This window comes from Myxine glutinosa, chromosome 9 (genome assembly GCF_964187855.1).
Source record: "Myxine glutinosa chromosome 9, kmMyxGlut1.1, whole genome shotgun sequence".
NCBI lineage: Eukaryota > Metazoa > Chordata > Myxini > Myxiniformes > Myxinidae > Myxine > Myxine glutinosa.
Genome location: NC_136269.1, coordinates 151,122,742 through 151,138,686, shown reverse-complemented (window position 1 = coordinate 151,138,686; position 15,945 = coordinate 151,122,742).

The window sequence follows — 15,945 nt, the reverse complement described above, 5'->3', positions numbered from 1 at the left end:
TTTTTCCACACTAATACAAGTGCAAAAGTGGTTTCCTGCACCAACACAAGTGCAAAAAGTGTTTTTTCAACACCAACACAAGTGCGAAAAGTGGTTTTTCAACACTAACACAAATGTGAAAAGTGGTTTTTCAACACTAACACAAGTGCGAAAAGTGTTTTTTCCACACTAATACAAGTGCAAAAGTGGTTTCCAGCACCAACACAAGTGCGAAAAGTGGTGTTTCAACATTATCACAAGTGCAAAAAGTGTTTTTTCAACACCAACACAAGTGAGAAAAGTGGTTTTTCAACACTAACACAAGTGCGAAAAGTGGTTTTTCAACACTAACACAAGTGCGAAAAGTGTTTTTTCCACACTAATACAAGTGCAAAAGTGGTTTCCTGCACCAACACAAGTGCAAAAAGTGGTTTTTCAACACTAACACAAGTGCGAAAAGTGGTTTTTCAACACTAACACAAGTGCGAAAAGTGGTTTTTCAACACTAACACAAGTGCGAAAAGTGGTTTTTCCACACTAATACAAGTGCAAAAGTGGTTTCCTGCACCAACACAGGTGCGAAAAGTGGTTTTTCAACACTAACACAAGTGCGAAAAGTGGTTTTTCCACACTAATACAAGTGCGAAAAGTGTTTTTTCCACACTAATACAAGTGCAAAAGTGGTTTCTAGCACCAACACAAGTGCGAAAAGTGGTGTTTCAACACTATCACAAGTGCAAAAAGTGTTTTTTCAACACCAACACAAGTGAGAAAAGTGGTTTTTCAACACTAACACAAGTGCGAAAAGTGGTTTTTCAACACTAACACAAGTGCGAAAAGTGTTTTTTCCACACTAATACAAGTGCAAAAGTGGTTTCCTGCACCAACACAAGTGCGAAAAGTGGTTTTTCAACACTAACACAAGTGCGAAAAGTGGTTTTTCAACACTAACACAAGTGTGAAAAGTGGTTTTTCAACACTAACACAAGTGTGAAAAGTGGTTTTTCCACACTAATACAAGTGCAAAAGTGGTTTCCTGCACCAACACAGGTGCGAAAAGTGGTTTTTCAACACTAACAAAAGTGTGAAAAGTGGTTTTTCAACACTAACACAAGTGTGAAAAGTGGTTTTTCAACAATAACACAAGTGCGAAAAGTGTTTTTTTCACACTAATACAAGTGCAAAAGTGGTTTCCTGCACCAACACAAGTGCGAAAAGTGGTTTTTCAACACTAACACAAGTGCGAAAAGTGGTTTTTCAACACTATCACAAGTGCAAAAAGTGTTTTTTCCACACTAATACAAGTGCAAAAGTGGTTTCCTGCACCAACACAAGTGCGAAAAGTGGTTTTTCAACACTAACACAAGTGCGAAAAGTGGTTTTTGAACAATATCACAAGTGCAAAAAGTGGATTTTCCACACTAATACAAGTACAAAAGTGGTTTCCTGCACCAACACAAGTGCGAAAAGTGGTTTTTCAACACTAACACAAGTGCGAAAAGTGGTTTTTCAACACTAACACAAGTGCGAAAAGTGGATTTTCAACACTAACACAAGTGCGAAAAGTGGTTTTTCCACACTAATGCAAGTGCAAAAGTGGTTTCCTGCACCAACGCAAGTCCGAAAAGTGTTTTTTCAACACTAAAACAAGTGCGAAAAGTGGTTTTTCAACACTATCACAAGTGCAAAAAGTGTTTTTTCCACACTAATACAAGTGCAAAAGTGGTTTCCTGCACCAACACAAGTGCGAAAAGTGGTTTTTCAACACTAACACAAGTGCGAAAAGTGGTTTTTCCACACTAATACAAGTGCAAAAGTGGTTTCCTGCACCAACACAAGTGTGAAAAGTGGTTTTTCAACACTAACACAAGTGCGAAAAGTGGTTTTTCAACACTAACACAAGTGCAAAAAGTGGTTTTCCACACTAATACAAGTGCAAAATTGGTTTCCTGCACCAACGCAAGTGCGAAAAGTGGTTTTTCAACACTAACACAAGTGCGAAAAGTGGTTTTTCAACACTAACACAAGTGCGAAAAGTGGTTTTCCACACTAATACAAGTACAAAAGTGGTTTCCTGCACCAACACAAGTGCGAAAAGTGGTTTTTCAACACTAACACAAGTGCGAAAAGTGGTTTTTCAACACTAACACAAGTGCGAAAAGTGGATTTTCAACACTAACACAAGTGCGAAAAGTGGTTTTTCCACACTAATGCAAGTGCAAAAGTGGTTTCCTGCACCAACGCAAGTCCGAAAAGTGTTTTTTCAACACTAAAACAAGTGCGAAAAGTGGTTTTTCAACACTATCACAAGTGCAAAAAGTGTTTTTTCCACACTAATACAAGTGCAAAAGTGGTTTCCTGCACCAACACAAGTGCGAAAAGTGGTTTTTCAACACTAACACAAGTGCGAAAAGTGGTTTTTCAACACTAACACAAGTGCGAAAAGTGGTTTTTCCACACTAATACAAGTGCAAAAGTGGTTTCCTGCACCAACACAAGTGTGAAAAGTGGTTTTTCAACACTAACACAAGTGCGAAAAGTGGTTTTTCAACACTAACACAAGTGCGAAAAGTGGTTTTCCACACTAATACAAGTGCAAAAGTGGTTTCCTGCACCAACACAAGTGCGAAAAGTGGTTTTTCAACACTAACACAAGTGCGAAAAGTGGTTTTTCAACACTATCACAAGTGCGAAAAGTGGTTTTTCAACACTAACACAAGTGCGAAAAGTGGTTTTTCAACACTAACACAAGTGCGAAAAGTGGTTTTTCAACACTATCACAAGTGCAAAAAGTGTTTTTCCACACTAATACAAGTGCAAAAGTGGTTTTTCAACACTAACACAAGTGCGAAAAGTGTTTTTTCCACACTACTACAAGTGCAAAAGTGGTTTCCTGCACCAACACAAGTGCGAAAAGTGGTTTTTCAACACTAACACAAGTGCGAAAAGTGGTTTTTCAACACTACACACAAGTGCGAAAAGTGGTTTTTCAACACTAACACAAGTGCGAAAAGTGGTTTTTCCACACTAATACAAGTGCAAAAGTGGTTTCGTGCACCAACACATGTGCGAAAAGTGGTTTTTCAACACCAACACAAGTGTGAAAAGTGGTTTTTCAACACTAACACAAGTGCGAAAAGTGGTTTTTCAACAATAACACAAGTGCGAAAAGTGTTTTTTCCACACTAATACAAGTGCAAAAGTGGTTTCCTGCACCAACACAAGTGCGAAAAGTGGTTTTTCAACACTAACACAAGTGCGAAAAGTGGTTTTTGAACAATATCACAAGTGCAAAAAGTGGATTTTCCACACTAATACAAGTACAAAAGTGGTTTCCTGCACCAACACAAGTGCGAAAAGTGGTTTTTCAACACTAACACAAGTGCGAAAAGTGGTTTTTCAACACTAACACAAGTGCGAAAAGTGGATTTTCAACACTAACACAAGTGCGAAAAGTGGTTTTTCCACACTAATGCAAGTGCAAAAGTGGTTTCCTGCACCAACGCAAGTCCGAAAAGTGTTTTTTCAACACTAAAACAAGTGCGAAAAGTGGTTTTTCAACACTATCACAAGTGCAAAAAGTGTTTTTTCCACACTAATACAAGTGCAAAAGTGGTTTCCTGCACCAACACAAGTGCGAAAAGTGGTTTTTCAACACTAACACAAGTGCGAAAAGTGGTTTTTCAACACTAACACAAGTGCGAAAAGTGGTTTTTCCACACTAATACAAGTGCAAAAGTGGTTTCCTGCACCAACACAAGTGTGAAAAGTGGTTTTTCAACACTAACACAAGTGCGAAAAGTGGTTTTTCAACACTAACACAAGTGCAAAAAGTGGTTTTCCACACTAATACAAGTGCAAAAGTGGTTTCCTGCACCAACGCAAGTGCGAAAAGTGGTTTTTCAACACTAACACAAGTGCGAAAAGTAGTTTTTCAACACTAACACAAGTGCGAAAAGTGGTTTTCCACACTAATACAAGTACAAAAGTGGTTTCCTGCACCAACACAAGTGCGAAAAGTGGTTTTTCAACACTAACACAAGTGCGAAAAGTGGTTTTTCAACACTAACACAAGTGCGAAAAGTGGATTTTCAACACTAACACAAGTGCGAAAAGTGGTTTTTCCACACTAATGCAAGTGCAAAAGTGGTTTCCTGCACCAACGCAAGTCCGAAAAGTGTTTTTTCAACACTAAAACAAGTGCGAAAAGTGGTTTTTCAACACTATCACAAGTGCAAAAAGTGTTTTTTCCACACTAATACAAGTGCAAAAGTGGTTTCCTGCACCAACGCAAGTGCGAAAAGTGGTTTTTCAACACCAACACAAGTGCAAAAAGTGGTTTTTCAACACTAACACAAGTGTCAAAAGTGGTTTTTCAACAATATCACAAGTGCAAAAAGTTGTTTTTCCACACTAATACAAGTGCAAAAGTGGTTTCCTGCACCAACACAAGTGCGAAAAGTGGTTTTTCAACACTAACACAAGTGCGAAAAGTCGTTATTCAACACTAACACAAGTGCGAAAAGTGTTTTTTCCACACTAATACAAGTGCAAAAGTGGTTTCCTGCACCAACACAAGTGCGAAAAGTGGTTTTTCAACACTAACACAAGTGCGAAAAGTGGTTTTTCAACACTAACACAAGTGCGAAAAGTGTTTTTTTCCACACTAATACAAGCGCAAAAGTGGTTTCCTGCACCAACACAAGTGCGAAAAGTGGTTTTTCAACACTAACACAAGTTCGAAAAGTGGTTTTTCAACACTAACACAAGTGCGAAAAGTGGTTTTTCAACACTAACACAAGTGCGAAAAGTGTTTTTTCCACACTAATACAAGTGCAAAAGTGGTTTCTTGCACCAACACAAGTGCGAAAAGTGGTTTTTCAACACTAACACAAGTGCGAAAAGTGGTTTTTCTACATTATCACAAGTGCAAAAAGTGTTTTTTCCACACTAATACAAGTGCAAAAGTGGTTTCCTGCACCAACACAAATGTGAAAAGTGTTTTTTCAACAATAACACAAGTGCGAAAAGTGGTTTTTCAACACTAACACAAGTGCGAAAAGTGGTTTTTCAACACTAACACAAGTGCGAAAAGTGGTTTTTCCACACTAACACAAGTGCAAAAGTGGTTTCTTGCACCAACGCAAGTGCAAAAAGTGGTTTTTCAACACTAACACAAGTGCGAAAAGTGGTTTTTCAACAATATCACAAGTGCAAAAAGTGTTTTTTCCACACTAATACAAGTGCAAAAGTGGTTTCCTGCACCAACACAAATGCGAAAAGTAGTTTTTCAACACTAACACAAGTGCGAAAAGTGGTTTTTCAACACTAACACAAGTGCGAAAAGTGGTTTTTCAACACTAACACAAGTGCGAAAAGTGTTTTTTCCACACTAATACAAGTGCAAAAGTGGTTTCCTGCACCAACACAAGTGTGAAAAGTGGGTTTTCAACACTAACACAAGTGCGAAAAGTCGTTTTTCAACACTAACACAAGTGCGAAAGGTGGTTTTTCAACACTAACACAAGTGCGAAAAGTGGTTTTTCAACACTATCACAAGTGCGAAAAGTGTTTTTTCCACACTAATACAAGTGCAAAAGTGGTTTCCTGCACCAACACAAGTGCAAAAAGTGTTTTTTCAACACCAACACAAGTGCAAAAAGTGGTTTTTCAACACTAACACAAGTGTGAAAAGTGGTTTTTCAACACTAACACAAGTGCGAAAAGTGTTTTTTCCACACTAATACAAGTGCAAAAGTGGTTTCCAGCACCAACACAAGTGAGAAAAGTGGTGTTTCAACACTATCACAAGTGCAAAAAGTGTTTTTTCAACACCAACACAAGTGCGAAAAGTGTTTTTTCCACACTAATACAAGTGCAACAGTGGTTTCCTGCACCAACACAAGTGCGAAAAGTGGTTTTTCAACACTAACACAAGTGCGAAAAGTGGTTTTTCAACACTAACACAAGTGCGAAAAGTGTTTTTTCCACACTAATCCAAGTGCAAAAGTGGTTTCCTGCACCAACACAAGTGCGAAAAGTGGTTTTTCAACACTAACACAAGTGCGAAAAGTGGTTTTTCAACACTAACACAAGTGCGAAAAGTGGTTTTTCAACACTATCACAAGTGCAAAAAGTGTTTTTCCACACTAATACAAGTGCAAAAGTGGTTTTTCAACACTAACACAAGTGCGAAAAGTGTTTTTTCCACACTACTACAAGTGCAAAAGTGGTTTCTGCACCAACACAAGTGCGAAAAGTGGTTTTTCAACACTAACACAAGTGCGAAAAGTGGTTTTTCAACACTACACACAAGTGCGAAAAGTGGTTTTTCAACACTAACACAAGTGCGAAAAGTGGTTTTTCAACACTAACACAAGTGCAAAAAGTGGTTTTTCAACACTAACACAAGTGTGAAAAGTGTTTTTTCCACACTAATACAAGTGCAAAAGTGGTTTCCTGCACCAACACAAGTGCAAAAAGTGTTTTTTCAACACCAACACAAGTGCGAAAAGTGGTTTTTCAACACTAACACAAATGTGAAAAGTGGTTTTTCAACACTAACACAAGTGCGAAAAGTGTTTTTTCCACACTAATACAAGTGCAAAAGTGGTTTCCAGCACCAACACAAGTGCGAAAAGTGGTGTTTCAACATTATCACAAGTGCAAAAAGTGTTTTTTCAACACCAACACAAGTGAGAAAAGTGGTTTTTCAACACTAACACAAGTGCGAAAAGTGGTTTTTCAACACTAACACAAGTGCGAAAAGTGTTTTTTCCACACTAATACAAGTGCAAAAGTGGTTTCCTGCACCAACACAAGTGCAAAAAGTGGTTTTTCAACACTAACACAAGTGCGAAAAGTGGTTTTTCAACACTAACACAAGTGCGAAAAGTGGTTTTTCAACACTAACACAAGTGCGAAAAGTGGTTTTTCCACACTAATACAAGTGCAAAAGTGGTTTCCTGCACCAACACAGGTGCGAAAAGTGGTTTTTCAACACTAACACAAGTGCGAAAAGTGGTTTTTCCACACTAATACAAGTGCGAAAAGTGTTTTTTCCACACTAATACAAGTGCAAAAGTGGTTTCCAGCACCAACACAAGTGCGAAAAGTGGTGTTTCAACACTATCAGAAGTGCAAAAAGTGTTTTTTCAACACCAACACAAGTGAGAAAAGTGGTTTTTCAACACTAACACAAGTGCGAAAAGTGGTTTTTCAACACTAACACAAGTGCGAAAAGTGTTTTTTCCACACTAATACAAGTGCAAAAGTGGTTTCCTGCACCAACACAAGTGCGAAAAGTGGTTTTTCAACACTAACACAAGTGCGAAAAGTGGTTTTTCAACACTAACACAAGTGTGAAAAGTGGTTTTTCAACACTAACACAAGTGCGAAAAGTGGTTTTTCCACACTAATACAAGTGCAAAAGTGGTTTCCTGCACCAACACAGGTGCGAAAAGTGGTTTTTCAACACTAACAAAAGTGTGAAAAGTGGTTTTTCAACACTAACACAAGTGTGAAAAGTGGTTTTTCAACAATAACACAAGTGCGAAAAGTGTTTTTTTCACACTAATACAAGTGCAAAAGTGGTTTCCTGCACCAACACAAGTGCGAAAAGTGGTTTTTCAACACTAACACAAGTGCGAAAAGTGGTTTTTCAACACTATCACAAGTGCAAAAAGTGTTTTTTCCACACTAATACAAGTGCAAAAGTGGTTTCCTGCACCAACACAAGTGCGAAAAGTGGTTTTTCAACACTAACACAAGTGCGAAAAGTGGTTTTTGAACAATATCACAAGTGCAAAAAGTGGATTTTCCACACTAATACAAGTACAAAAGTGGTTTCCTGCACCAACACAAGTGCGAAAAGTGGTTTTTCAACACTAACACAAGTGCGAAAAGTGGTTTTTCAACACTAACACAAGTGCGAAAAGTGGATTTTCAACACTAACACAAGTGCGAAAAGTGGTTTTTCCACACTAATGCAAGTGCAAAAGTGGTTTCCTGCACCAACGCAAGTCCGAAAAGTGTTTTTTCAACACTAAAACAAGTGCGAAAAGTGGTTTTTCAACACTATCACAAGTGCAAAAAGTGTTTTTTCCACACTAATACAAGTGCAAAAGTGGTTTCCTGCACCAACACAAGTGCGAAAAGTGGTTTTTCAACACTAACACAAGTGCGAAAAGTGGTTTTTCCACACTAATACAAGTGCAAAAGTGGTTTCCTGCACCAACACAAGTGTGAAAAGTGGTTTTTCAACACTAACACAAGTGCGAAAAGTGGTTTTTCAACACTAACACAAGTGCAAAAAGTGGTTTTCCACACTAATACAAGTGCAAAATTGGTTTCCTGCACCAACGCAAGTGCGAAAAGTGGTTTTTCAACACTAACACAAGTGCGAAAAGTGGTTTTTCAACACTAACACAAGTGCGAAAAGTGGTTTTCCACACTAATACAAGTACAAAAGTGGTTTCCTGCACCAACACAAGTGCGAAAAGTGGTTTTTCAACACTAACACAAGTGCGAAAAGTGGTTTTTCAACACTAACACAAGTGCGAAAAGTGGATTTTCAACACTAACACAAGTGCGAAAAGTGGTTTTTCCACACTAATGCAAGTGCAAAAGTGGTTTCCTGCACCAACGCAAGTCCGAAAAGTGTTTTTTCAACACTAAAACAAGTGCGAAAAGTGGTTTTTCAACACTATCACAAGTGCAAAAAGTGTTTTTTCCACACTAATACAAGTGCAAAAGTGGTTTCCTGCACCAACACAAGTGCGAAAAGTGGTTTTTCAACACTAACACAAGTGCGAAAAGTGGTTTTTCAACACTAACACAAGTGCGAAAAGTGGTTTTTCCACACTAATACAAGTGCAAAAGTGGTTTCCTGCACCAACACAAGTGTGAAAAGTGGTTTTTCAACACTAACACAAGTGCGAAAAGTGGTTTTTCAACACTAACACAAGTGCGAAAAGTGGTTTTCCACACTAATACAAGTGCAAAAGTGGTTTCCTGCACCAACACAAGTGCGAAAAGTGGTTTTTCAACACTAACACAAGTGCGAAAAGTGGTTTTTCAACACTATCACAAGTGCAAAAAGTGTTTTTTCCACACTAATACAAGTGCAAAAGTGGTTTCCTGCACCAACACAAGTGCGAAAAGTGGTTTTTCAACACTAACACAAGTGTGAAAAGTGGTTTTTCAACAATATCACAAGTGCAAAAAGTGTTTTTTCCACACTAATGCAAGTGCAAAAGTGGTTTCCTGCACCAACGCAAGTGCGAAAAGTGGTTTTTCAACACCAACACAAGTGCAAAAAGTGGTTTTTCAACACTAACACAAGTGTCAAAAGTGGTTTTTCAACAATATCACAAGTGCAAAAAGTTGTTTTTCCACACTAATACAAGTGCAAAAGTGGTTTCCTGCACCAACACAAGTGCGAAAAGTGGTTTTTCAACACTAACACAAGTGCGAAAAGTCGTTATTCAACACTAACACAAGTGCGAAAAGTGTTTTTTCCACACTAATACAAGTGCAAAAGTGGTTTCCTGCACCAACACAAGTGCGAAAAGTGGTTTTTCAACACTAACACAAGTGTGAAAAGTGGTTTTTCAACACTAACTCAAGTGCGAAAAGTGTTTTTTCCACACTAATACAAGCGCAAAAGTGGTTTCCTGCACCAACACAAGTGCGAAAAGTGGTTTTTCAACACTAACACAAGTTCGAAAAGTGGTTTTTCAACACTAACACAAGTGCGAAAAGTGGTTTTTCAACACTAACACAAGTGCGAAAAGTGTTTTTTCCACACTAATACAAGTGCAAAAGTGGTTTCTTGCACCAACACAAGTGCGAAAAGTGGTTTTTCAACACTAACACAAGTGCGAAAAGTGGTTTTTCTACATTATCACAAGTGCAAAAAGTGTTTTTTCCACACTAATACAAGTGCAAAAGTGGTTTCCTGCACCAACACAAATGTGAAAAGTGGTTTTTCAACAATAACACAAGTGCGAAAAGTGGTTTTTCAACACTAACACAAGTGCGAAAAGTGGTTTTTCAACACTAACACAAGTGCGAAAAGTGGTTTTTCCACACTAACACAAGTGCAAAAGTGGTTTCTTGCACCAACGCAAGTGCAAAAAGTGGTTTTTCAACACTAACACAAGTGCGAAAAGTGGTTTTTCAACAATATCACAAGTGCAAAAAGTGTTTTTTCCACACTAATACAAGTGCAAAAGTGGTTTCCTGCACCAACACAAATGCGAAAAGTAGTTTTTCAACACTAACACAAGTGCGTAAAGTGGTTTTTCAACACTAACACAAGTGCGAAAAGTGGTTTTTCAACACTAACACAAGTGCGAAAAGTGTTTTTTCCACACTAATACAAGTGCAAAAGTGGTTTCCTGCACCAACACAAGTGTGAAAAGTGGGTTTTCAACACTAACACAAGTGCGAAAAGTCGTTTTTCAACACTAACACAAGTGCGAAAGGTGGTTTTTCAACACTAACACAAGTGCGAAAAGTGGTTTTTCAACACTATCACAAGTGCGAAAAGTGTTTTTTCCACACTAATACAAGTGCAAAAGTGGTTTCCTGCACCAACACAAGTGCAAAAAGTGTTTTTTCAACACCAACACAAGTGCAAAAAGTGGTTTTTCAACACTAACACAAGTGTGAAAAGTGGTTTTTCAACACTAACACAAGTGCGAAAAGTGTTTTTTCCACACTAATACAAGTGCAAAAGTGGTTTCCAGCACCAACACAAGTGAGAAAAGTGGTGTTTCAACACTATCACAAGTGCAAAAAGTGTTTTTTCAACACCAACACAAGTGCGAAAAGTGTTTTTTCCACACTAATACAAGTGCAACAGTGGTTTCCTGCACCAACACAAGTGCGAAAAGTGGTTTTTCAACACTAACACAAGTGCGAAAAGTGGTTTTTCAACACTAACACAAGTGCGAAAAGTGTTTTTTCCACACTAATCCAAGTGCAAAAGTGGTTTCCTGCACCAACACAAGTGCGAAAAGTGGTTTTTCAACACTAACACAAGTGCGAAAAGTGGTTTTTCAACACTAACACAAGTGCGAAAAGTGGTTTTTCAACACTATCACAAGTGCAAAAAGTGTTTTTCCACACTAATACAAGTGCAAAAGTGGTTTTTCAACACTAACACAAGTGCGAAAAGTGTTTTTTCCACACTACTACAAGTGCAAAAGTGGTTTCCCGCACCAACACAAGTGCGAAAAGTGGTTTTTCAACACTAACACAAGTGCGAAAAGTGGTTTTTCAACACTACACACAAGTGCGAAAAGTGGTTTTTCAACACTAACACAATTGCGAAAAGTGGTTTTTCAACACTAACACAAGTGCAAAAAGTGGTTTTTCAACACTAACACAAGTGTGAAAAGTGTTTTTTCCACACTAATACAAGTGCAAAAGTGGTTTCCTGCACCAACACAAGTGCAAAAAGTGTTTTTTCAACACCAACACAAGTGCGAAAAGTGGTTTTTCAACACTAACACAAGTGTGAAAAGTGGTTTTTCAACACTAACACAAGTGCGAAAAGTGTTTTTTCCACACTAATACAAGTGCAAAAGTGGTTTCCAGCACCAACACAAGTGCGAAAAGTGGTGTTTCAACATTATCACAAGTGCAAAAAGTGTTTTTTCAACACCAACACAAGTGAGAAAAGTGGTTTTTCAACACTAACACAAGTGCGAAAAGTGGTTTTTCAACACTAACACAAGTGCGAAAAGTGTTTTTTCCACACTAATACAAGTGCAAAAGTGGTTTCCTGCACCAACACAAGTGCAAAAAGTGGTTTTTCAACACTAACACAAGTGCGAAAAGTGGTTTTTCAACACTAACACAAGTGCGAAAAGTGGTTTTTCAACACTAACACAAGTGCGAAAAGTGGTTTTTCCACACTAATACAAGTGCAAAAGTGGTTTCCTGCACCAACACAGGTGCGAAAAGTGGTTTTTCAACACTAACACAAGTGCGAAAAGTGGTTTTTCCACACTAATACAAGTGCAAAAAGTGTTTTTTCCACACTAATACAAGTGCAAAAGTGGTTTCCAGCACCAACACAAGTGCGAAAAGTGGTGTTTCAACACTATCACAAGTGCAAAAAGTGTTTTTTCAACACCAACACAAGTGAGAAAAGTGGTTTTTCAACACTAACACAAGTGCGAAAAGTGGTTTTTCAACACTAACACAAGTGCGAAAAGTGTTTTTTCCACACTAATACAAGTGCAAAAGTGGTTTCCTGCACCAACACAAGTGCGAAAAGTGGTTTTTCAACACTAACACAAGTGCGAAAAGTGGTTTTTCAACACTAACACAAGTGCGAAAAGTGGTTTTTCAACACTAACACAAGTGCGAAAAGTGGTTTTTCCACACTAATACAAGTGCAAAAGTGGTTTCCTGCACCAACACAGGTGCGAAAAGTGGTTTTTCAACACTAACAAAAGTGTGAAAAGTGGTTTTTCAACACTAACACAAGTGTGAAAAGTGGTTTTTCAACAATAACACAAGTGCGAAAAGTGTTTTTTTCACACTAATACAAGTGCAAAAGTGGTTTCCTGCACCAACACAAGTGCGAAAAGTGGTTTTTCAACACTAACACAAGTGCGAAAAGTGGTTTTTCAACACTATCACAAGTGCAAAAAGTGTTTTTTCCACACTAATACAAGTGCAAAAGTGGTTTCCTGCACCAACACAAGTGCGAAAAGTGGTTTTTCAACACTAACACAAGTGCGAAAAGTGGTTTTTGAACAATATCACAAGTGCAAAAAGTGGATTTTCCACACTAATACAAGTACAAAAGTGGTTTCCTGCACCAACACAAGTGCGAAAAGTGGTTTTTCAACACTAACACAAGTGCGAAAAGTGGTTTTTCAACACTAACACAAGTGCGAAAAGTGGATTTTCAACACTAACACAAGTGCGAAAAGTGGTTTTTCCACACTAATGCAAGTGCAAAAGTGGTTTCCTGCACCAACGCAAGTCCGAAAAGTGTTTTTTCAACACTAAAACAAGTGCGAAAAGTGGTTTTTCAACACTATCACAAGTGCAAAAAGTGTTTTTTCCACACTAATACAAGTGCAAAAGTGGTTTCCTGCACCAACACAAGTGCGAAAAGTGGTTTTTCAACACTAACACAAGTGCGAAAAGTGGTTTTTCAACACTAACACAAGTGCGAAAAGTGGTTTTTCCACACTAATACAAGTGCAAAAGTGGTTTCCTGCACCAACACAAGTGTGAAAAGTGGTTTTTCAACACTAACACAAGTGCAAAAAGTGGTTTTCCACACTAATACAAGTGCAAAATTGGTTTCCTGCACCAACGCAAGTGCGAAAAGTGGTTTTTCAACACTAACACAAGTGCGAAAAGTGGTTTTTCAACACTAACACAAGTGCGAAAAGTGCTTTTTCAACACTAACACAAGTGCGAAAAGTGGTTTTCCACACTAATACAAGTACAAAAGTGGTTTCCTGCACCAACACAAGTGCGAAAAGTGGTTTTTCAACACTAACACAAGTGCGAAAAGTGGTTTTTCAACACTAACACAAGTGCGAAAAGTGGATTTTCAACACTAACACAAGTGCGAAAAGTGGTTTTTCCACACTAATGCAAGTGCAAAAGTGGTTTCCTGCACCAACGCAAGTCCGAAAAGTGTTTTTTCAACACTAAAACAAGTGCGAAAAGTGGTTTTTCAACACTATCACAAGTGCAAAAAGTGTTTTTTCCACACTAATACAAGTGCAAAAGTGGTTTCCTGCACCAACACAAGTGCGAAAAGTGGTTTTTCAACACTAACACAAGTGCGAAAAGTGGTTTTTCAACACTAACACAAGTGCGAAAAGTGGTTTTTCCACACTAATACAAGTGCAAAAGTGGTTTCCTGCACCAACACAAGTGTGAAAAGTGGTTTTTCAACACTAACACAAGTGCGAAAAGTGGTTTTTCAACACTAACACAAGTGCGAAAAGTGGTTTTCCACACTAATACAAGTGCAAAAGTGGTTTCCTGCACCAACGCAAGTGCGAAAAGTGGTTTTTCAACACTAACACAAGTGCGAAAAGTGGTTTTTCAACACTATCACAAGTGCAAAAAGTGTTTTTTCCACACTAATACAAGTGCAAAAGTGGTTTCCTGCACCAACACAAGTGCGAAAAGTGGTTTTTCAACACTAACACAAGTGTGAAAAGTGGTTTTTCAACAATATCACAAGTGCGAAAAGTGTTTTTTCCACACTAATACAAGTGCAAAAGTGGTTTCCAGCACCAACACAAGTGCGAAAAGTGGTGTTTCAACATTATCACAAGTGCAAAAAGTGTTTTTTCAACACCAACACAAGTGAGAAAAGTGGTTTTTCAACACTAACACAAGTGCGAAAAGTGGTTTTTCAACACTAACACAAGTGCGAAAAGTGTTTTTTCCACACTAATACAAGTGCAAAAGTGGTTTCCTGCACCAACACAAGTGCAAAAAGTGGTTTTTCAACACTAACACAAGTGCGAAAAGTGGTTTTTCAACACTAACACAAGTGCGAAAAGTGGTTTTTCAACACTAACACAAGTGCGAAAAGTGGTTTTTCCACACTAATACAAGTGCAAAAGTGGTTTCCTGCACCAACACAGGTGCGAAAAGTGGTTTTTCAACACTAACACAAGTGCGAAAAGTGGTTTTTCCACACTAATACAAGTGCAAAAAGTGTTTTTTCCACACTAATACAAGTGCAAAAGTGGTTTCCAGCACCAACACAAGTGCGAAAAGTGGTGTTTCAACACTATCACAAGTGCAAAAAGTGTTTTTTCAACACCAACACAAGTGAGAAAAGTGGTTTTTCAACACTAACACAAGTGCGAAAAGTGGTTTTTCAACACTAACACAAGTGCGAAAAGTGTTTTTTCCACACTAATACAAGTGCAAAAGTGGTTTCCTGCACCAACACAAGTGCGAAAAGTGGTTTTTCAACACTAACACAAGTGCGAAAAGTGGTTTTTCAACACTAACACAAGTGCGAAAAGTGGTTTTTCAACACTAACACAAGTGCGAAAAGTGGTTTTTCCACACTAATACAAGTGCAAAAGTGGTTTCCTGCACCAACACAGGTGCGAAAAGTGGTTTTTCAACACTAACAAAAGTGTGAAAAGTGGTTTTTCAACACTAACACAAGTGTGAAAAGTGGTTTTTCAACAATAACACAAGTGCGAAAAGTGTTTTTTTCACACTAATACAAGTGCAAAAGTGGTTTCCTGCACCAACACAAGTGCGAAAAGTGGTTTTTCAACACTAACACAAGTGCGAAAAGTGGTTTTTCAACACTATCACAAGTGCAAAAAGTGTTTTTTCCACACTAATACAAGTGCAAAAGTGGTTTCCTGCACCAACACAAGTGCGAAAAGTGGTTTTTCAACACTAACACAAGTGCGAAAAGTGGTTTTTGAACAATATCACAAGTGCAAAAAGTGGATTTTCCACACTAATACAAGTACAAAAGTGGTTTCCTGCACCAACACAAGTGCGAAAAGTGGTTTTTCAACACTAACACAAGTGCGAAAAGTGGTTTTTCAACACTAACACAAGTGCGAAAAGTGGATTTTCAACACTAACACAAGTGCGAAAAGTGGTTTTTCCACACTAATGCAAGTGCAAAAGTGGTTTCCTGCACCAACGCAAGTCCGAAAAGTGTTTTTTCAACACTAAAACAAGTGCGAAAAGTGGTTTTTCAACACTATCACAAGTGCAAAAAGTGTTTTTTCCACACTAATACAAGTGCAAAAGTGGTTTCCTGCACCAACACAAGTGCGAAAAGTGGTTTTTCAACACTAACACAAGTGCGAAAAGTGGTTTTTCAACACTAACACAAGTGCGAAAAGTGGTTTTTCCACACTAATACAAGTGCAAAAGTGGTTTCCTGCACCAACACAAGTGTGAAAAGTGGTTTTTCAACACTAACAC